At 42.6% G+C, this 23103-nt stretch overlaps 1 protein-coding gene across 1 annotated transcript in view; it reads left to right on the top strand.

The window, feature by feature from the left end:
• The first annotated feature begins 2487 nt into the window (after positions 1–2487).
• Positions 2488–23103, top strand: part of Gyc88E (Guanylyl cyclase at 88E) — a 45535-nt gene continuing 24919 nt past the window's right edge. Inside the window, exons 1-2 of the mRNA XM_041775091.2 lie at positions 2488–2575; positions 3902–4165. The gene's annotated coding sequence lies outside the window, so the exon portion shown is untranslated. The remainder of the gene's footprint in view (positions 2576–3901; positions 4166–23103) is intronic.

Genomic DNA, 23103 nt, shown 5'->3' with positions numbered 1-23103 from the left:
GCACAAGGTCAAATGGCATTTATATTATTATGTTATTACCTCTGCCCCTCGCCAGCTCCCCCTTGTTTGCCCACTTGTCTGCTTTGAATGTCTTTGATGCGATTTGCTCTTTGTGTCCTTGATAAACATCCATTGATAACAGGCACACAATGGGACAACAGAGACAACAACAACAACATCAAAAATAACAGTTATTCTGTTTATGACACATCCTCGCTAACGGTTTCCAACTGTAAATCATTCTGGCCTGCATTAAGCTCACATTTTGTTACCTCCTTCTTCGCCTTTTGCTCTTTTGACCCTCGGTTTTAGTTGGTTTTGCAATTTCCTGCAGGGACAATTTTCACAAGGATTCACAGTTTCGAGCTGCAATTGTGGTTATTAAACTCGCACACAGACAAACATCATTACAAACATCCGTGTGGGTGCTCGGTTTTCGTGACCACTGAAATGGCGACAAAAATTTTAGTTGAAAAACTATTGGGTCAAGGACAAAAATGGGAATTAGTACTTTTCCTCATTTGAATTTTTAAATGAAATTCAAAGAGATAATGGAACATTTAAAATTACAAATATTCTGGAATTCTTAAAAGCCAAAATAATATAAGCAACTCAGAAAGCTGCAGTAGAGTGTACACTACTGTTATACACCCTTTGGGTACTTTTTGCTGTCAATTAAAAAAAACCAAAGACAAATACACCAAAAGTCTTTAAAGAGATGTATTTCTTATTTGTGACACACGATCGTGATTGACCCAAAATACAATCTCACTTTCATTTTTTGTATTTATAAAAAAAATGTCACAACAAACAATAATCTATAAAATACTAAGAAATTTTCTGTTTCCCTATGTTTTTTAATTTTTTTCAAATTAAAAATAAACTATGAGATAAAAATAGGACTTTTCGATATATACATTTTCCTTCAAATATCCTTGTGCTCAAAACTCAATGGGCTCCCAAGAAAAGGACATAATCAAATCATAATTCAGACTTATCTCCAACTATCATCCAAGGGAAAAATGCGGGATGAAACTTAGAATGTAGCGGGAATTCGAAAATAAACGACAATAATTGAGGCCAAGCGTTTTTGCCACGCCATAAAGAGCTTAATTAAAACTTGGCCATAATTCATTAGCGACCATGGCCGGGCACGTGAACTCCAGTCAGTCAGTCAGTCAGCCAGCCAGTTTGGAATTAAGGCGCTGGGTGGCAGCCCAACTTAGCCGACTTAAGGTTAAGGGACGTCCAAGTCAAATGTGACTAATTTATGTCATGACACCCCGCTTTAGGCTCCCTCCCTCCCCCTCGCAGAAGGAGTCCGCTGTCGAAATATTGCAGGACAATAAAGATAACAACGAAAGAAGCTTCCACACAGCGCCGAGGTTGCGTTGATTGCTTTGATGCGGCATAAGCAGCCAGCACAACCGAACATAAGGAGAAACAATGATATGCGGACTAGTAGATACTCATTAAAGATATTTCTTAGATAATTGATTTTATAAATAATAAATAAAGGCGAATTATTCAAAGACTAAATAATAGTAGGCACTAAAACTAAAAGACACCAATAAACTAATTTTTTAGACAAGTAGAAATTAATAAAGTAATTTTATAAAAATGTGAATATATCATATAATGATAATATTATATGTAAACATTCGGAATTTAAATGTATAAATAAAACTATTTTAATAACAAATCAACGCATTGAGCGACTAGACTTGAATACTTATGGTATGTTTGACTTTAAATGATAAAAACCTTCCAAGCAATACGTTCCTCCCTATCTCAATATATAATTATAAATTCAGTTCCATTATCCTGTAATTTAAATAAGTGAATTCAATACTCCCACGCAAAAACCCCACGCAGATACCCTGCAAAAAGTGTTGCCTACTGGGCGGCGCATGCGTTTGACATTCGCCGAACATGCAACATGGTGAACGTAGCTGCTGCCAAGGGTGGCGCTGAATGTATGGTGGGTGGCCTTCGTGGGTGGTGCCTGCCGGAGGATGCTCAGCCACTGTTTGTATACAAAAGGCGGCACAGCAGCAGTAGCGGCGGCAGGAACAGCAAAAACAGAGGCAGCCAGCAGCTGACGACGCGAATTCGAAATTCGAAAACGGTTATCAACAAACCAGGGTGTATCTGTGTGCGCGTATCTGTGTGAGAGACTACTGTGTGTGTGTGGGTGACTACTTGGCCAGGGCAGATGAAGCCCATCAGTTGGCGGCTGTTGCACGTTGCGTGCGGTTTCGTTGGGCTCCGAACTCCGTGTTACGTGCTTCGAGCTCTGAACTACGAACGCGCATCCTTCGGGTCCTCGAAAAATATTCAAAGTGCGTTCCTGTGTCGGCGACAGTTGTTGGCTTTTTAATAACACAGCAGCGAGTGGCAACTAGTCGCCACTACTATGTCCCGACTATCGCCAGGAAAAGTGTCAGGACCTGTCATTTACTATTTGCCATTGGAGGCAGTCGGTTGTCCTCGCGCATCTTCTCCTATCTCCAAATAGTGATCGGTTTAAAACTAAATTGGAAGTTTTTTTGAAGCAGCTTAAAGTGTATGAAAAGTAATACAAATATTAATAAACCAAAATAAATAAAAGACAATTCAATTCAAAATGTAATAAATGAAACTGAACCTATAAAGAGCAATTCAGAAATAAAATAATCTATTTGTTAAAATTATTAAATAAACTGAACCAACCAAAATTAAACAACTTTTTGAAAAACTTTTTCAACATGTTAATATGTGGAGCTACCAATAAAAAATAAAAAATATTAATATGGGCTTTGCGATGTGTAGTATAACGATCATAACTGTGCAGAAGCTTTACTATTAGTTTCTTCAAGAGAAACTATTTCGGTAGACTGTCTTATATAAATAATTAAAATAAAGTCAGGAACTCAAATAATATTTTAGCAAAGTGAATCTATATTTCCCAAAAACTTGGCAATAATTTATTATGCTAATATTCCCTTACGCAGTTTACACAATTTTAATGAATAAACGCTTTCGTGTGGTATCAAGTATACGCCTATTGGGCCAACGCCAACGATGGCACAACTCTTTTCCTGTTGCACCTGCTCCAATATAAGCCTCCGTAAAGGGGCAACATCAAAAACCACTTTATAATGCGATTTGCCAGAAAAACCACTTAAATTGTGTAATTAATTCAAGCAAGCAGCGCTAGACAGGAGCGAAAGGAGCATTGCCGAAGGGAAGCTCTGACAGATATAACCAAATTTTAATGAAAATAACTCAGAAGCCGAGGCGTAGGCGTATTCTGAATTCCCTTATGAAGGGAAATCTTAAAGTAAAATGTATAAATTATTAGCTAATGAAAGTTACAAAACAACAGAGCACAAAAATTCCATTATAACTAGTAAGAACTTAATTTTTGCAACTTTTTTTTATAAATGCAAATATTATTATTGATATTAGGGTATTACTTTTCCCAATATAGAAAAACCAAAAGGTGTTCTGTTGAAATTTGTTATGCATTGCCAGAGCCCGGAGCAGGGAAATGCTGCTAAGTACTTCTGAAAAATAAAAGAGAGGGAAACTCAGGCCAAGTTGTGCTGAGCGCATAAATTTTGCAGGCAATTTAATTGAAGGACTCTACAGAAATTCTTGGATTCAAGCATCGAAAGCTGAATCGCTTTATATGACGAGCCGAGATTCATTTATCCCGACACCGATATGGGCGTCACGCCTTGATATTAAGGACCTGCCCCCTCCTCGGCCGTTCAAATCCCGCTAAAACCGAATGGAAATAAAAACACGCAGCAAAAAATGAAATCAAATCAAATAAAATCAAATTATATGAGCAGCGCGGGCTCCTTAATACGCATTCCTTGTTCATCTCCACACTCCGTGTTCTCTCTTCTTTTAGGCAGGTTAAGCGGGCCGCAAATCCGCATCGCGTAATGAAAATCAAAGTACATAAATATAAAATTAAATGTCGTAAATAAAAAAATAAAAACATCAGGATATATAAAATATATATGTGACGGCGTGTGGCGACGCAACCCGCGAGACGACAACGCGAAATTTAAGAAACGTGCCACATTAAATATTAAAGATACTCAGAAATCCGATAAAGGCGAAGGGAGACCTCTAAGGGTCCGCAGTCTATCTCGTCCTCACGGCCTCTTTGGTAAGTTGCTAAAATTAACTTGATTTGCTTAGAATAAGACAGTAATATATGACTTTGAAAGGAGCTTTAAGTTTATTCATAAATTGGATGTTAAATGGTGTATTTTAAATATATAAGCCGAGAGTTGCCAGAAATCTGAACCACATATTCTTGATTCAAATAATTAAAGATAGAAAATTATTTAAAAATTCAATGTATTGCAACATTTTCTCTTCTGCCTTTCCCTTTAAAAGCCGTCCGGCTAATTCAATTTTCCGTGGGACACATTTTTTGTCACATACTGGGAAATTATAGGCACATCGTTAGCTAATCAATGAGCGGAACCGTGATTTATCAGCTCTTCTATTGATTTATTTGGAATGTCACTGGAGGCATTCCACTTCATTCCACCCCCGTGCCATTAACTTTTGTTTTTGGGCAACCTTAATGTTTACGAGACGGAAATCGTGGGGCAGCGAAAATCCCATAAAAGCCAAGTCCTGGCCATAAAACATAAGAGATGGTCAGACCAAAGTGCAACCAAAAAGGCAAAAAAAAAGCGCATATGGAAGACATAAACAGAAATTGCTCTTCGGTGTTTCATAAATAGTTTTATGTGACCCATCAAAAATGTATAAAAGCCGCATAAAATGCGTCAATGAATAAAAGCCAATCCAGAGTGGGAAACAAAAGGGAAAACATTGAATGATTTTGGATGGGGGAAATTGTATTTTGGTTTATCCCAGCAAAATTCTATGCAAATGAGTTTTCGGGAGCGAGAAAAGTCTTTCAATTTTTATTGTTTTCCTGCTCTTGATTTTCCTTCTTTTTTTGTTGTGTTTCAGTCATCTCTCCTGTAAGGACGCGTTGAAGCGCTGAAATTTTTGCCACACTCCGCCACAAACAAAACAAAATGAGAATGGAAAAAATGTTCCAAAGGGGGAAAGGGAAAACAAATAGAAAATGCCGTGAAAGTTTTATACGATTTCGAAAGTAAGGCGTGACAGGGGACCAAAGGGTTCGCCAAGTCAGTGGGAATCTGCTGATGAATGTGATGTCTGTTGTGGGGCGCCTTAATATGGGTTCATATCCTCTGTATACCATATCCACATACATGTTTTGTATTTACGTCCTCAGGGGCGGAAATGCAGTCATGGGGTTTGACTTATGACTGTAACCTTACGCAGCTCAAAATGGCGGAAATTATTACGACAGAAAATCTACTCTACGCCATACTTATATATTATTATTTCCCGCAAATATAGTTTCTCTTTTGGACACGTGCTTTGTGTTGCCAAAAATAGCCACAAACTTTTATCAACTGTCAATAATTGATAACAATCGCAGTCACTCGCTGCTCCTCTTTATCCGGCAATAAAGTTTATCGGTAGCAAGTGTGATTAACCTAATCAATGATGAGCAGTGAAGGAAATAAACAAATCGACAAGTGGCAGACAAACACAGGAAATGAAGGAAGAGAGAAAAAAGCTAATGCCAATTAATGCAGCCCCATGCGGGTGGAATCGGGCTGACAGGCATTATCATGGGGGTCATGGCTTGCAATCAAACAGCTCCACTCCTATCAGTCAGTCTAAAAATAAGCTAAATATATTTTCGGTATCTCTTAGCCCCCGAAACTCCTCTCTCCCCACAGTTATCAAGTTAATAAACGTAAAATGAGCTTGTCCCATCAACAATACTCATAACAATAAAAAGCCCTCACTCCGCACGTGAGGGAAGCATTTTTCCGGTTGTGTCGAAAGTTGATTTGGTTAGGAATTTGCGGTATGCTTATTAAGTTGTCAAGAGTCTTACGAACACAATATTTGATATCTTAGAATAAAGATGGGAATTAAATATATGGGCATTTCCACAGAAAGGTCAACCGCGGCCAAAACACTAAAACTTCTCTAAAATTTTTTTTTTCCAACATAGTAACATTAGGAAAAGGCCAATTGATTAAATTTGAAGGGCTTTATCATATTCTAAAACAAATTTCGAAATATTCGAATGCATATTCGCACAAACACGATTTTTCATTATTTTGATGAAAAACATCATAAAAATGGACCTGTTTTCTTTTGTTAATTACATCCAAACCGAGGCATTATGCTTTGACTGTTGTTTACTAAAATCACTAGAAGAATGCAAAAAGTCGAAATAAAATAGATATACGCTCTTCCAATTTACTTATAATAGTAAAAATTACATGCAAAGTATGATGAAAAAATATGTCGCGTGCGACATGTCGCGTGCGAATATGATTAAAATTAAATAAAAAATAAACTACGCTATATTTTTGCTTGTAAATTAAAGCATATGAAAGTCACATTATTGCATCATATTTTAAAATTTGTTTCATTAAAATAGTCCCTGCCGTTTCGTTGAAATCAGTGTTTAAACAGCTCGCCGCGAAAGTGACTTCTGTTTTTGTCGCGTGCGAATCCTTCAGTTTTTTTTAATTTTCTTAAAATTGAGCAAACTCTCAAACCAACATTTGCACCAATTATAGTCCTAGGCAAGAGCTATAAGTTAACATTTATAAAAATAAAAAAAATTAAATGTACCATACTTTTTTTTTGATTTGAATGCGTACGAATGTCGCGTGCGACATTATGGAAATGCCCATATATTAAAATATAATACAAATAATTAGGATCTTTACGTATTTTAGGTCTTTTTTGAAAGTAATTTTCTGAATCTGGAAAATGTACTTCAGGCTTGGTAATGGTTTTATGTAATTTAAGTGCTTCTTTAAAGTGGAAAACTCTTTAAGAAATTCGCAAAATATTATGTGAAACCAGTTACATTATCTCAGATTTTCTTTTAGAAGAGCTTTAGGATTTCCAAAGGGTATTTATCAGTGCGACTAGATCCTCTAGCATAAATTTTGTAGCTTGGGTGTTGATTATAATGATAAGTACTTTAACCACAGGCATGCAAATTGCCAGTAGGCGAACACCTTAAAATTTAACAGCTCTGCCTCTGGCCCACACACGCACACACTGACACCGAGTGGTACAAAAAGTGGGAGCTGAGAAAATGTCCTCAGGCAAATTCAATTTCGATGCCCTTGCCCTTCGCTTTCATCTCTTTATTGGAACTTTTCTAGTTCAGCACATTTGACACTTGAGCTGGTCTTTTCGCTCCCTGTCCTTCTCCCTCTTGCTGCTGCTACGTGTGTGTTCAGTGAGCCGTTAAACTGCTGACATGGCCAACTCAATCTCACCTTGCGGCAACGGCAGGAGCAACAGGTGACAGAAACGTGGCTTATTGAAATGTTTTCGACACTTTTTGATTGACAGCCTCGGAATGAAAACAATTTGTTATTGAAAAACGGCCTTTGTTGGTCGTTCTTATATTTCATTGAGATGAGTTCCGGAAATGGAATTGAAATTTTGCATTTCTCTTCTTTATTTTTAAGCTGGTCAAGCAGGAAAGTGATAGATTGGCGATTGCCTCTTTTGTTTGTGTCCTTAAGGGATCATTCCATGGCTTTAAATTAAAATGTATTAAACAAAAAACCTTGAAGAATATCTGTAAGCGTAGTTATTACGGAATTTAAACAGAACTTCTCACTAATTTACTTCAAGGTTTTAAGGCCATTAATCCCTGATGGGTCTCACTGCTCATTGAATCATGCAATTACGTAATTATTCAAATGTTTTGCTATTCACTTCATAAATCACCGAGTGCACGTGTCGATAATGTGCTCCGAAAATCGCAAAAATACAAAAGGAATCTGCGGGAAATCATGGCCAGAACAATACCAGAAAGTTTTTCCCAGACCCCGCCCCCATCTTCGGCCACACTTATTCCCTTAAGCCATGGCTAATAATCCGCCAAGGCCACAAAAATGGCCTGCAGTGGGCTGCTCCTATAATTCATTCTTGATTTCGGCTTACGTCCACTTCCAGCTTGGTGTTAAAGTTTTCCCCGGTTTTCCCACTTGGCTTCTGCGGTCCACAGATGTCATCCTCCGTCTCCCAGCTGGACTGCAGAATATCTCGTTCTAATTTGCATTTTTATGTCTGTAAGTGATATTTCCTTCGCACTCCGCCCCGTTCCTGTCCTCCTTCCGGCCACTATGTCTGGCTCTTTCGCTGGAATACGGAATTTTTATGTTCAGTCACATGAGTAAGTGAGTTTCGGGTGGCTTGTGGGTGAAATCGTGGCAAAGGCAGGCCGCTCTGCGGAGGAAGTTCTGCTGCTCGGAGTGATAAAGTCTGAATTATTAAATATACATAAATCAAGAGACGAGAGGAATGTAGTAGGCGGTTGTGGGAGGTTCAAGGAGGTACAGGTTATTACAGGAAGTGGATACTTGCTTTCAAAAAGTAGACTAATCGTTACTTTCCTTAAGAATGGTTTCTGTTTATGCTAAGTTCACTTTAAAGTTATTTTATGCAAACAAATTTAAATTATTCTACATTTGTTTGGGTTCTCTTTCAAAAAGATATACAAATTTATTACGCAAATCTCTTTAGGTATTTCATCCCATTTAAGAAGGTTCAACTGTGGCATTAAACATTAATACCGGTCTTGGCAGGGCCATAAAACTTTGCAAACTCCTCGACTCAGCCCTAGTCAAGTCTTTACCAAATCGAAGCCATATATCAACGGCATATATGCTGTTTATTGCAGATGTTGTGGCAGCCTGATTTGCATAATCAGCTTACAACTAATTAAAAGGCAATCAGCCGGAGATAAGGAGCATGCAAGATACGTGGTCCAGGTTCCCAAGGCAACCATCCCGGGCTGCGAGAGCGAAACACTCAACAAGCTGCCGAAATACACACATTTTCACCTGCTGCCTCCATCGCCATTTTCCTGCCCCCTCTTCATCGGCATTACCCTCCGTGTTCACCTGTTACTCGGAAAACCAGGACTGGCGGCAAGAGTGCCTGCCCGTGTCCTGACCCAATCAGTGCGGCAGAAAATGAAATTCTCTCTCGCTATAATGGAAAACGGAAATGAAGTCCGTGAATATGCAAGTTGTGGACTTGAACGAGGTCGAGATTCAGATCGGATTGAGACTGAAGTTGGAAAGCTTTGAAAGTTGATGAAAACTAAAGTCAATTTTCTGTGGGATGAACTAGGAAACTTTTTCTATATGATTGGTTCTAGGTGATGGATAAAGTTGGACTAAGATTGGAAAAAATAATACAATAATAAAAAGAACTGTTTAGTTTGTATTGAAGGATTAAATTATACAAACTAGCTTCGATTATTATTTAGTCCTTCTCTTTTCCTCTCTTGAAATTATATTAATGGTATATTATATATATATTGCATAAGATATTACCTATTACTTAAGCTTTGACAGAATTAAAGTACATTTTCACTCAATATCATTTCCTCAAGGAATCCTTTTCCTTGTAATTTTTATAGAAGGAAGCGAATTAGGACTTAAAACTTTGTGCCACCTTCCCTTGACCTTAATTGGAAAAAGGTAAATAAGGTGGCCAAAGACAAGTGAGAAACTTGAAAGAGTTAAAGCAAAACTTGGTCAACTTTGAGTGAACCAATGCGATTAGGTGAAGCGAAATCCCATTAAAAGTTACACAGCGAACAGAGTTTCCTCCTGGCTGCTGCATGGCCATTGAGCATACGCACCGTGTGCCCCAATTGAATTACGTATACGCGGCGTTGCCCAGCTAGAACTTAATGGATATGTGTGTGTGCTCTGTCTGGGCGCTAATTTGATACCAGCCAAGAGTAAACACATCCTGTCCGGGCCGGTGTCTGTGTCTGTCATGTTAATAGCCAAGTCCCCGCCCCGATTTCCCGCTCAAGTTCCAGCAGGCCCATTAAAAGGTCTCTAAACTCATATGCATTTGTCTCACGTGTCGGCATCCCGTTTATTGCCAATCTGATGAGTAACTAGGGGCCCGAAGCAGCGAGGGGGCGTCAAAGCCACGTTTGGCGCTCATTAATTTCCATCGTGTAGGTTTTTAATGAAGATGCGTGCCTGCCACAACGCAGAGCACACGCCGCGGAGCACGGAGGCCGACGGGGATCCATCCGACTTCCGTTTGGCGAAGTCGGGAATAATTTATGCTAAGCCAAAAAGTTAACCCGCCGCTTGTTAACCGTATTACGCCCGGAGCATCCTCGTCCTTGGGCCATGAAAAATAACCCAGCGATAAACAGCGCCAAAAACAAACACAGGCGCCCAAACTTTTTACAAAATTTTAAGCAGTTGACTTATTTCAATTATGAATAATTAGCGGGGCAAATATGTAAATGTACGCGATGCTTTGCAGTAATTTTGAGGTCATGAATTTGCGCTTTATTAAAATTTAAAGAAGAGAGAAAAAGGGTGTGGGGATTTTAGGGACTAAAAGCAAAGACATTTTAAAGATTTAGCGACTCCATAGTTACTCTAAAGCATTGCCAAAGAAGAAATACTCAAGACTGTCTTATCCATTAGGAATATAGTGGCCGAAATTCTATTCTCTGCCAACTGCTTAGCATCCCAGCAAATAAAACCTTTTCTTTTGGCCATTAAAGCAGCCCAGAAAGAAAAGCAAAGTAGGATCACAAAAAAAAGCAGGGACCGTTCGACCAAAGAAACGTAAAATAATAGCGAAAGTGCCCCTAAGGACATTTAAGCGGCTTGCCTTGAATTAAATTTTTCACTCTCAGTGCGAAGGGAGATGGAATTAAATGCCTTAGCAGAGCGAGGAAAAGACAAACAGGCAGCGGCAAATAAGTAAACAAACAAAGCCACACACATACCTATATAAGTATATGTATGTATGACATGGGAAAAGGACCAGGACCCACACTAAGGCCAACTAATCACCGTTGACAGTAAAACGAATGAAACACACACTGAACTGGACACAGGATAAAAACCTAGTGGGACAGGACATTAGGGGGAAAAATAAGCAGCGAAGCTGCACCCATACAAACTTGATTTTATAGCCGCCTCTGAGCCGTGTCTGTGAGCGTCCTTTGCTTCCTTTTCAGCATTTTATTTTCCTTTTAATTTAAGTTGATGCGCCAAAGTGCAAATAAAGCAAGAGATTTATAAACAGAACAGAACAGAGGGCACTTTTGCCCATTCCCTGGCAAGCGAAATATTTGCTCAGTCATAACAACCAGTAGGAAAACAACTAAAACTAAAACCGCCATTTCACATGAGTTCCCAAAAATAAAACAGAAACAAATAAACAAAGCTAACAAAACAATTTTGGCTGCTGCGAGGTTTTCGTATTTTCCAGGGAAATTCTCTTAGTTCTCCTTTTTTTTAGCCGCAACAAACAGAAAACCGCAAACGTCCCGGAAAATGTGTTGAAAGCAACTGTGTTTGGGTATTTTCCCCCACAACTTCAAATGAAAAACCAGGCTTTAAGTAAAATTTAAGGAAATGACAGGGCACGGTTTTTGAACTTAATTTGACAGAGATTTTCATCCCAATTTATATAATGAAGCTGCTTGCCTCAGCTGAGGGGGAAAAATTCAATTTTTGTGTCAAAGCGACAAAATGTTCAAAGTAAGCAGACCTTTGCCACCTTCGTCCTGTGCAGCTATAAATAGTTTTGAGTCGCCCCAACTCCGTTTATGAGGTTTATGTATACCCAGGAGCGGGCTCTAAAAAACAAGGATAATGAGCCAACATATGTTTGGTGAGCATAAAAACCGAAAGCCAGAACAAAAACCCAGCAAATGAAATCCAACCTGAGAGGAAAAGAGAGAGAAAAACGTCCCTGGCAAACAAAACAAATTTTCCGCCCTCGGGCAGCATATTTAAAAATGACATGCAGGACAAAAAAAGTGTAGGGAATTTACCAAAAGCTGCTTGTCAGCCTAACACAGTGGGAAATGTGGGTGCTGGTGGGCGGAAAAAGGAAAATGTGGATATGCGAGAGCAGCTAATAATATTTATGGGCGCTCATTTTAATGCCAACTGTCAACACGAGAGTAATGCGTGTGTATGCCCTTCACATGTGAGGATTCCATCCTGCAAGCGGGAAAAACACATAGCGCAAAAGTCCTGTGGAAGGCGGCTTAGGGCAAATGAAGGCGGGCTGTTGTTGTATTTAATTTGTAATAAAAATAAAGTGCACTTTTATGGGGCGAGACAGGCAGTCAGGTAAGCCAAATGAATTTGCTGCGTTGAGGAACTTTTTCCCTTAGTGTTATGCTCTTTATTAACTGAAAAGCTCAGCAAGCGAGGAAGCAGGTCCTTTGGTGAATGTAAATGAAAAATTAAACATTAAAGTCAATGGTGAAAATTCAGCGGCCACAGATTTTCATCTTTATTGTAATAATTTTCAGTTTAAAGCCAAAACCTGTGAGAATGAGTACAATATGCTTTCGTGCTTTAGGCTGTAATTGTAAGTATAATTTCAATATGTTAAGTATTAATAATATTTATAATAAGGCTGTGGTTTTGTTACAACTGATATAATCTATTTTTGTTTTCTTAATCATTATATTCTATTATAATATTATAATATATTTCCCTTAAGCGAAAAGCTACCTAAACAAAATCAAGGAAATTTAAATAATTCTTCTACCATATATTTTTTTATTTACTTAGGCGTTCTATCCATTAAATATTATTAGATTTACCATCACAAAGTTAGCATGAAGAAAGCTTTTCTTTTCTTTTTGGCTGGCAAAAGGCAAACAACGATTTTTCGGCTACTTTAAATTTAATTTGACTCAGAAGAAGGCAAGGCTCTCAGGAAAGGCAACAAGGTTTTTAATTCAATTTCAGCGAAGAGGAAGAGCCGAGGGAAATAAATGTATTTGGGATTTGAATTAGGCAATCTTTTAGGCATTTTTCTCAGGTGTTGCAATTTTGCTGCTGTTGCCGTATTTAAGGTCCTTTCCCGTCCTTCGGCTGTCGCATTCGGCTGGGAATTTTATTGGACAACATTCAAGGAATTCCAAATTGAATTACAGCCAAGAGGTCATTTAAATTTTGCGCTCAAGTTTAATTAAAATTGTTTCACTGGCATCTGTTAAGTGGTTTCAATTTGATTAAATAAGCGTTGTGGTTTTCGATTTCCTCTAACTATTTGACTTTCGGATTTTTCGCAGGATTCAGAGGAGGAGAAAAAGAGAAGTTGAAACATTTCCTCTTTACTTTTTTCACGCTTTTGCAAACAATCCTGACTCAAGTTTTTTTCAGGAGTCAAATGTTACAGGGTTTCCAAGGTCGCCCGAAGCCGTGACAGTTTCATTTTGTTTTCCTCGTTTCCTTCACTTTTTTTTTATTGATAGAAAGATATCACACAAAGCTGAGAAGGCTGAAAGCCGCCGAGCCAAAGTTTTCAACCGAAAAAGGCATTTGATAGCATTTCAAAAGTTATCGTTCGGCTCACGTGCCTGGGTGCGTACTTATGTGGCCGACTGTGTTTGGCATGTTTAATCAGGCAGAAACCATAAGCAAATAGGCAAATTGTTTGCAAATAAACAAGTCGGAAAAGTTTACGAGAACGGCTGAAGCCTAGAGATGGGGATCCTTTGACGACTTTTGTCTGAGATAAACAATTTTCCACAAAGGCCTAAAACCAGTTGGGAAGTGGGAAAAATCGTTTGATAACGCTGCCAGAAAATTCTCATTTCGCCTAATGCAGCCTTGATAACTTGCTGGTGCCTCTGTTAAAATTGTTGGCATCAAAAGCTATTTAATGTTCATTTTAATATCCTTAAATGTTGTATTGAATTGACAGTAAATTTGTAAGTGGTTTCGATTATTAAAATGGTCTTCAATTAGAGGAAAATTCTTCATCCTTCGAACTATTGTTAGGAAAACTAATAAATTTGCCATTTTTGAGTATAAATTATGTAGAACCACAATATATTCTGAATTAAATCACAACTCACGCAATATGATTTCTTAGGAAAATAAATAGTTATTAAAAATATTTTCATAGAAAACTGAACCACTCAAATATGAGGAAATGTTGCTATTGGTTTTCCCCAAAATCAATCAAAGCACAAACAAGTTCCACGAAACCCAGGGTGCAATATTCGTTTTTATTGAGCGCGAAAACAATTCCAAGTACAATTTACATGGCGACATTACATTTCCCCGTGGGATCAATTACTCGGCTCCCATTTTCTCATTACGGTCCATAAATAAGTCAATGAAACTGCGACTGACTGACGGCTCGACTGCGCCATAACATTGATGTTGCTGACGGACAACAATAGGGACTGGTGAGTTGTCATGCCGAATAAGATGAAAGACTTGTATTTGTTTACGGAGTCGCCAATGGAGTCGCAATTGATGCGTTAACCCCAATTTGGTTTGTTCAATTGTCAAATGCTCGTCGTCTGACTTTCGAGTGCCATCTCTCCTCCGAAATGGCCTTTGAGCCAGATTACTGTTCATTAACATACTATACAGGACTTTCAGGACTTGTCTGTCAACAGAATCTGAGCAAACAATAACAATAGCGTACAATGGCCAATGTGTGCTGGGTGCCGTCGGAACCCAAACAAGAAAATAAATATGCTTCGGTTCAGCATAAATAACCCACGGTTTCGGGGTGGTTCGAGACTACAGATGTTGACCCACATTCCACCGGATGGGAGACAGATTATGAGGGGCTCTGGAGAGCATAGGGAGAAGGTCCTTTGCCTAGCTTAAAGTGCTGGGCAAACATCAAGGCAAACAAGCGCCCCAGGGTCGCTTCAAGTGTTGGAAGAGATCTCCTAAAGGGGACTATGTGATTACAAGGCGGACCCATTGTTGAGCAGGTCTTTAAGAATTTATTTAGTTGGGCAAACGTCTGATAGGGTTACATTTCTGCATTTTCTAGGAAATGTATGCAGATAGATTATTGATATGATATGATTTATAGGGTCGGAAATGACACTTTCACTGCGTTTAATTTAAAAAAAAAACTATAAAAAATCAGATTTTTGTGTCATATTTGTACATTTAAGAGAATAGTAATTAACACAAATTTCATGGAGCCTGAAGTTTCCTATTTTGTTTAAAGATTGCTATTATAAAGCACTTTAAAGTAATAAACATTTTGATGCAGTGCTTGTAAACTTAAATGATGACAAGTGGTGTTACTTTTAAAAAGAGTTTTTAAAGCCTCGAATAAATTTAATAAAAGTCAATCAATAAATTCGAGCCAACAGCTCGGATGCAAGTGAATATAATGTATAATGTATAACATTGATATTTGATTTACCCGCCACAAAAGTTGGCAAAACAAAATCTGTAAATTTCGCACCGCAAAATATATTGTTTCGCTTATCTCTTTGCGCAATTTTTGCATGCTGCGATGGCTGCAAACGAATTGATTTTCCATTTTTATGCTTGCCTAAACGGAAAATTTGTTCAGAGCCCGAGAGCAGCCAGACACGTAACCAGTTTTCGGGGGCCTGGAAATTGCAGTGCATTTATTATGAACGAAGGGAAAACAGGAAGGACACTCATATCGGAAGAGGAGCCTATATGTTTATGTATGTATAAGTAGGGGCTCCTTTCGATTGTCAACATTGGGGTGCCGGAGGAATTGTTCATTCTGTTCCTTCCCGTAAGTTACATGCAAATATACACACAAAATTTACATATATATTCGTTTATGAATTTGTTTTCGGGTGAAAAGCTTAGGGAAATTGCTCGGGAACCTCTTAAAATTATATTTAAGGGAACAAAATCTTTAAAAAGAAGCTCCCATTTAGGGGAAAATTTAATTTTAAATTGAAGTGCTTCGCTCCTTGCTGGTGTATTTGTTATGCTAATTTTTATATTTTCGCGAATATTTCATCGCTGTGCCTTTGCTGACAGTCCGATTATGCAGCGCCACTCCACAGCACAATCTCTGCCACCCCTCAACACTTGCAAATTGCCAACGATACGGGTATTTTGTTTGTCTGCAAATGAATTACCTCAATTGTGGTTAGCAAATAGAACAATTGCTAAAGCACTGAGACCACAAAATGTTTGTGTAATGTGAGGTGAGCGAAATTAGAGGACTTACGCAGCACTAAATATTTACCATTTGTTGGCCAAAACCAACTGCCCAACGTGATAGTTGATTACTCCATAGAAATACAATTATTTAATGCTAAATTGCTTATTATTTAAAAAAGTGTAAGCCCGATTTTATTGTATTCGTATAACCAACTTTAAAACCTATTCTTTACTTCACTTTTGGGTGTTTGGTTACACAATTGAGTTTCTCGATTTTAAATGCTTACAGTAGAAACCGAAAAACCACTTATGCCTGCCTCCATCGATGTAGTAGATTGTGACGAAGTCACAAAACAGATGTAAATAGTGTAAATATATATAATGTAATTAATATTAATCCTAGAAGTTAGCATATTTTATAAGTTAGAATTTAAGTACATACACCCACACACACCACACACCACACACACACCGCACACACACCCACACACCGCCGGAGTTATTTTGCCCAAGAAGGGCCAAATTATATTTAAGACTGCAACGAACGTAAACATTTTTCAAAGACAGACTGTAGGGACCACGCTGAAGACATTTCCCCTCTCCGCTGCCGACGCGAACAGCGGCAGAGGCAGCGACATTTCCCCTCCGACGATCGTGCGTGTTTACGTTTTGATCGTGCTTATTTACATGCCGATCAAAACATAAACAATAACAATAACAAAGCCGACGGCCGAAAGCTGCGCTGCCCGGACATTTTTGGCAGAGACGAGGTGACAAGGGCTTTGCAAGCTGCGACCGCGATCTCTTCTCTGGCAGCTTCGAACGCGATCGTTACACATCTCTCCCGCCGCGGGCGGCAAGTCCTCAAAGGACACGTGGTTTTCCCCAAACGACTAAGTCCCAAAAGGGACACGCGAGTGCCCTTGCATATCCTGGCTGCAGGACACGTGTCCCAGTCCACCGATAACAGCGGGTGAGCCGGCTGCGAGCCATGTCAGAGTAGCGTTTACTGGAGTGTGGCGTAGGGCCAGGTTAGGGACGGCAGTCATAGGTTAGGAAAACGTAGACAATAATTAATTAATGTAATAAAGCACAGAAAATGAATTCAGAAATTTCATCGTCTTTCTCCCTCGCACCCACTTAAAACTCCGCGTTGTTAAAATTAATTTCTTATCGTGACGCGCGCCAAAGGGTTCCCCTCCCGCTCACTCACTCGCCGAGCTGGTGGCTGGGTTCTCCCGCACCAACTCCGCGTGGTCGCTGGGCAAGCTCCGGGCCAGAGCAGCGGGACGGGAGCGGGATTTGTCGCCGCTGGGTTCTCCCGGGCACAGATCTGGCGTGGGCATCGGGGCTGCTGGGTTTTCCCCGAGCTACGAGTTCATCGCCGCCGGCACGTGTCCACAGATTCCCCCCTCTTCCCTCTCCTTTTCCCTTCCGATCTGCATCTTGCCCGCCATCGCCGCTGGGTTATCCCGGGCGGCGGAGATTTTGCCGATCGGAAGAGTCGCCGCTGCTGGGCAACCGGGCAGGCGCCGGAAACGGAGGAGCACCTGGCCATCGCCAGGGTGATCGCGCGTTCTAGGTTTCCCCTTCCCCTCTCCCTTTCCCTTTCGATCTGCATTTTGCCCGCCATCGCCGCTGGGTTATCCCGGGCGGCGGAGATTTTGCCGATCGGAAGAGTCGCCGCTGCTGGGCAACCGGGCGGGCGCAGGAAAACGGAGGAGCACCTGGACATCGCCAGGGTGACCGTCCAAGATTCCCATTTTCCCGAAGCCAGAGTTCCCCTTTTGAAAACGAGCCCCTTTTCGCTGCCATTTTGCCCCTAGAAAATTCATTAAAAATTCGGCGTCCATGTCCTGGCCGTCTCTAAAAATATAAATATTTCTGGAGAGGAATCCTGGGCCGCTGAGGTTTACCCCGGCCTAAGACACATCCTTACAGATGGCGCCCGAGCAGGGACCGGTCAGGACAGCTAGGATAATTTTTTCAGTGGATTAAAGCCCCACTGGCCGAAAATCAGAAATTTTCTAGTAGAAAAATAATAAATAATATAAATTTTCGCGAAGGCAAAACAGGGAAATTTAGTTTCCTAAAGGACGGGGATAGAAAATTTAATGTCAGGGAATATATTTTTCATAAACATATTTTTCGACCAGAGCACATTCGTTTTTGCGAGTGTAAGAAATTTTCGTCCCGCGTGTCGCGACTTACGGTCGCCGGCAAAAATTTGCAAAAATACAGGAGAAAAGGGAATAGGAAAAAAAACGCGTGGTAAATTTCCATTGGTGCATACGCATCGTCGCCAAAACAAGCGGTACAGTTACGCCAGATTTCGTACAGGAGGAAAGGGAATAGAAAAAAAAAAACGCGTTGGTAAATTTCCATTAGTGCATACGCAGCGTCGCCAAAAACAAACGGTACACTCACGCCAGATTTCGTAGTCAAGTCACTGCCAGCGTCAACGCCGGCAGAGGGACGCTTCGCGCAAGCACACACACACGTGGCCCACACACATCTCCAGCTCTGCTCTGCCCGCGGCAGCAGCGTCGGCTAGCTTAGGCAGCAATATATACAGGGGACCCTCGCTAGGAGGGGCACACTTCGGAAGATCAACTCGTAGAACGCACTTCGCAAGATCATCTCATTACATACACATCGCTCGTAGACACTTCGGAAGATAAGCTCATAGAATACACCTCGCAGAACCACCTCGTTGAACCCTTTGAAATCAACTCGTCGCACTCATCGTCGTATCCTTTCACACATCGGGAAGATTTTCAAAATCCTTCAACCACGTCGAGGACACCCGCAAACCCTCAAAGAATCCTGCCGCCGAGAACATAATAAAAATTATAAAAATAATAAGGATTCAAATAAATAAATAATCCAAATCATAACCCGAAATAATAAAAATTAAATAAGCCAAAATATAATAAAAATTAAATAAACTCAAATATAACAATAATTAAATAAATCCAGACAGGATAATAAACCAATAATAAAATAAATCCAGGAATAATTTTATTTGAATAAAATAAAATAAAAAAAAAAAAAACAATAAAAATTAAAATGAATCAATAAAAATTAAGATAAATCAATAAAATTAAAATAAATCGAAATAAAATGAATAAAATGGGAAAAAAAAAAAAAAAAAAAAAAAATCAAATTTAAATAATTCCAAGTAAAATAATCAAATAAAATAAAATAAAATAAATACAAATATAGGGCAGACCCTCCGACTGCGAACGCTCTGACCAGCGAAGACCAACGACAGAGCCACGCTCTGACCAGCGAAGACCAACGACAGAGCCACGCTCTGACCAGCGAAGACCAACGACAGAGCCACGCTCTGACCAGCGAAGGGAGCCACGCTCCAACCCACGGGACCAGCCCGCAGAGCCACGCTCTGACCAACGAAGAACGACGACGGAGTCACACTCCCACCACGAAGAGCCATCCCCGGCACATCACTCAGAGCCACGCTCTGAGCAACGAAGCACATCGACGGAGCCACGCTCTGCCCAGCGAAGTACAACGACGGAGTCACACTCCAACCTCGATGAAGAGCCACCAATGGCCCACCATGCAGAGCCACGCTCTGATCAGCGAAGGACGACAACGGAGTCACACTCCAACCTCGACGAGAAGCCACAGACGGCAGCCCAAGGAGAGCCACGCTCTACCCATCGAGGGCAGCCAAGGGAGCCACGCTCCGAACTCGAAGACCAGCCAAGTACCTCACCTCGAGCACAGTTTCGAGACAGCATCACCAGCGACGGAGAACCAGCCGCCCTGTTGGAGACAGGCTTTGCCCGTGGCAGATGCCACAGCCGCGCAACGGAATCCCTTCCGTACCTCCACAAAACGTGTCCGCTTCCAGGATCACGTCGAGGAAACGCCGGAGCCAAGCCCGCCCCTATGCGGAACCGTCAATTCGGTGAGTCACCCCACAGAGGATCAAGTCTCATTCCAGATAGAGGAATCCGAGACGCCGGATTACCCCGAGCCTTGGGTGAAGGAGTTCCTGGACCAGGAACTGGCCAAATTTGATACTCTCTCAGGGGTATCACACATCGCAGAGCATCGCATCTTCATGCGCACCGATCGACTCCTCAAACAGCGACAACCGCCTTCAGCCCGCCTACCACAAGGCACGACGAGCCACGCGCTGCACAGATTCCGCCCCCACCGAGGCCCACCAGACGATGGACGGACAAGGCCATCCGCCGACTCCCGCCCCGGCGCCACAGGACACCGCATGGATGTACGGTGCGGGCGACGAGCTCCTACAGGCGCTCCACGGCGCCGGCCAAGCCAGCCGCTTCCCAGCGACAGCCTCGCCGACCCCTTCCGGCCACGGGCTCTACCCATCGAGGGCACCACCATCGACGACGACAACGTGGAGGAGGCGAACACCGGCAACCACGCCGGGCCCCGTCGGCCCTCTACCGAGGGGATGCCACCATTGGCGTCCCAGCACACCAGCCCCATCGGGCCATCACTGCTCCCTCTGGAAGTCGCCCACCACCGTGGCGATGAGGAGGAGGGAGTGAATCCGGATGAACACGCTAGACTACGGCCATCATCCGCAAGGGGAATGCCGCCCCTAGTGTCCAGGCACATCGGCCCCATTGGGTCACAACAACCCCCTCTGGAAGTCGCCCACCACCGTGGCGATGACGAGGAGGAGGTCCACCCGGGCGACACCATACCGCGTCCAGCACCCTCAAGGGGCATGCCGCTCCAGGCACCCCTGCGCACCGGCCACATCGGGCCGCAGGCACCCCTCCGGAAGTTACCCCTCCTAACGGCAATGATGAGGAGGAGGTGCCACCTGACCACCGCTTCGGACCCCTGCGGGTCAACCTCACGCCGCCCCAACGACGCGAGGCTCCATCCGGAGACCACGCACCCGCCGCCGACGCCGAGCACGGCGCCGGAGCGCACCATGGGCAGACAGCCCGACCAGTTCGTCCGACGAATCATCGCTGGACACCGACGAGGGAGCCCTCAGCCCTCCCCGCTGGGTGCCTGCCCCGGCGGGGTGGACCACGCCGAACGGCACGTTGCCGGCCGCCCTGCTCCACCGGATCCAAGGCCGACTCGAGACTCCTCGACGACGGACGATTCGAGTTCTGGAGGAGGATGTGAATCAACGCTTCCGCGTCCAAATAAATCGGAACGGCAAGGTAATCGCCACTCTCCAGCCCTCCCGAAGATGGGATGGAGTGTGACGAAGTCACAAAACAGATGTAAATAGTGTAAATATATATAATGTAATTAATATTAATCCTAGAAGTTAGCATATTTTATAAGTTAGAATTTAAGTACATACACCCACACACACCACACACCACACACACACCGCACACACACCCACACACCGCCGGAGTTATTTTGCCCAAGAAGGGCCAAATTATATTTAAGACTGCAACGAACGTAAACATTTTTCAAAGACAGACTGTAGGGACCACGCTGAAGACATTTCCCCTCTCCGCTGCCGACGCGAACAGCGGCAGAGGCAGCGACATTTCCCCTCCGACGATCGTGCGTGTTTACGTTTTGATCGTGCTTATTTACATGCCGATCAAAACATAAACAATAACAATAACAAAGCCGACGGCCGAAAGCTGCGCTGCCCGGACATTTTTGGCAGAGACGAGGTGACAAGGGCTTTGCAAGCTGCGACCGCGATCTCTTCTCTGGCAGCTTCGAACGCGATCGTTACACATCTCTCCCGCCGCGGGCGGCAAGTCCTCAAAGGACACGTGGTTTTCCCCAAACGACTAAGTCCCAAAAGGGACACGCGAGTGCCCTTGCATATCCTGGCTGCAGGACACGTGTCCCAGTCCACCGATAACAGCGGGTGAGCCGGCTGCGAGCCATGTCAGAGTAGCGTTTACTGGAGTGTGGCGTAGGGCCAGGTTAGGGACGGCAGTCATAGGTTAGGAAAACGTAGACAATAATTAATTAATGTAATAAAGCACAGAAAATGAATTCAGAAATTTCATCGTCTTTCTCCCTCGCACCCACTTAAAACTCCGCGTTGTTAAAATTAATTTCTTATCGTGACGCGCGCCAAAGGGTTCCCCTCCCGCTCACTCACTCGCCGAGCTGGTGGCTGGGTTCTCCCGCACCAACTCCGCGTGGTCGCTGGGCAAGCTCCGGGCCAGAGCAGCGGGACGGGAGCGGGATTTGTCGCCGCTGGGTTCTCCCGGGCACAGATCTGGCGTGGGCATCGGGGCTGCTGGGTTTTCCCCGAGCTACGAGTTCATCGCCGCCGGCACGTGTCCACAGATTCCCCCCTCTTCCCTCTCCTTTTCCCTTCCGATCTGCATCTTGCCCGCCATCGCCGCTGGGTTATCCCGGGCGGCGGAGATTTTGCCGATCGGAAGAGTCGCCGCTGCTGGGCAACCGGGCAGGCGCCGGAAACGGAGGAGCACCTGGCCATCGCCAGGGTGATCGCGCGTTCTAGGTTTCCCCTTCCCCTCTCCCTTTCCCTTTCGATCTGCATTTTGCCCGCCATCGCCGCTGGGTTATCCCGGGCGGCGGAGATTTTGCCGATCGGAAGAGTCGCCGCTGCTGGGCAACCGGGCGGGCGCAGGAAAACGGAGGAGCACCTGGACATCGCCAGGGTGACCGTCCAAGATTCCCATTTTCCCGAAGCCAGAGTTCCCCTTTTGAAAACGAGCCCCTTTTCGCTGCCATTTTGCCCCTAGAAAATTCATTAAAAATTCGGCGTCCATGTCCTGGCCGTCTCTAAAAATATAAATATTTCTGGAGAGGAATCCTGGGCCGCTGAGGTTTACCCCGGCCTAAGACACATCCTTACAAGATAAATTTGTAATAAACTGACATACACTGAAACGCCATTCCCGTTAAAGCTTAATAACTACAAGCTAAAATTAAGAATTCTCACAGTTTCCACACGCGTCGGCGAAGCCCTTTATAATTCACAAGAAGTGAAGCCTAAGGAGTGGGTGGCTTTCGTGGAGACACCAGAAAGTATTAGCTTCCGCATCCCTGAACATTCTTGTGGTAAGCCTCAAACTTAACTTAA

The sequence above is a fragment of the Drosophila kikkawai genome, chromosome 3R, assembly GCF_030179895.1.
Source record: "Drosophila kikkawai strain 14028-0561.14 chromosome 3R, DkikHiC1v2, whole genome shotgun sequence".
Taxonomy (NCBI): Eukaryota; Metazoa; Arthropoda; class Insecta; order Diptera; family Drosophilidae; genus Drosophila; species Drosophila kikkawai.
This window is presented reverse-complemented; position numbering and strand designations above follow the sequence as displayed.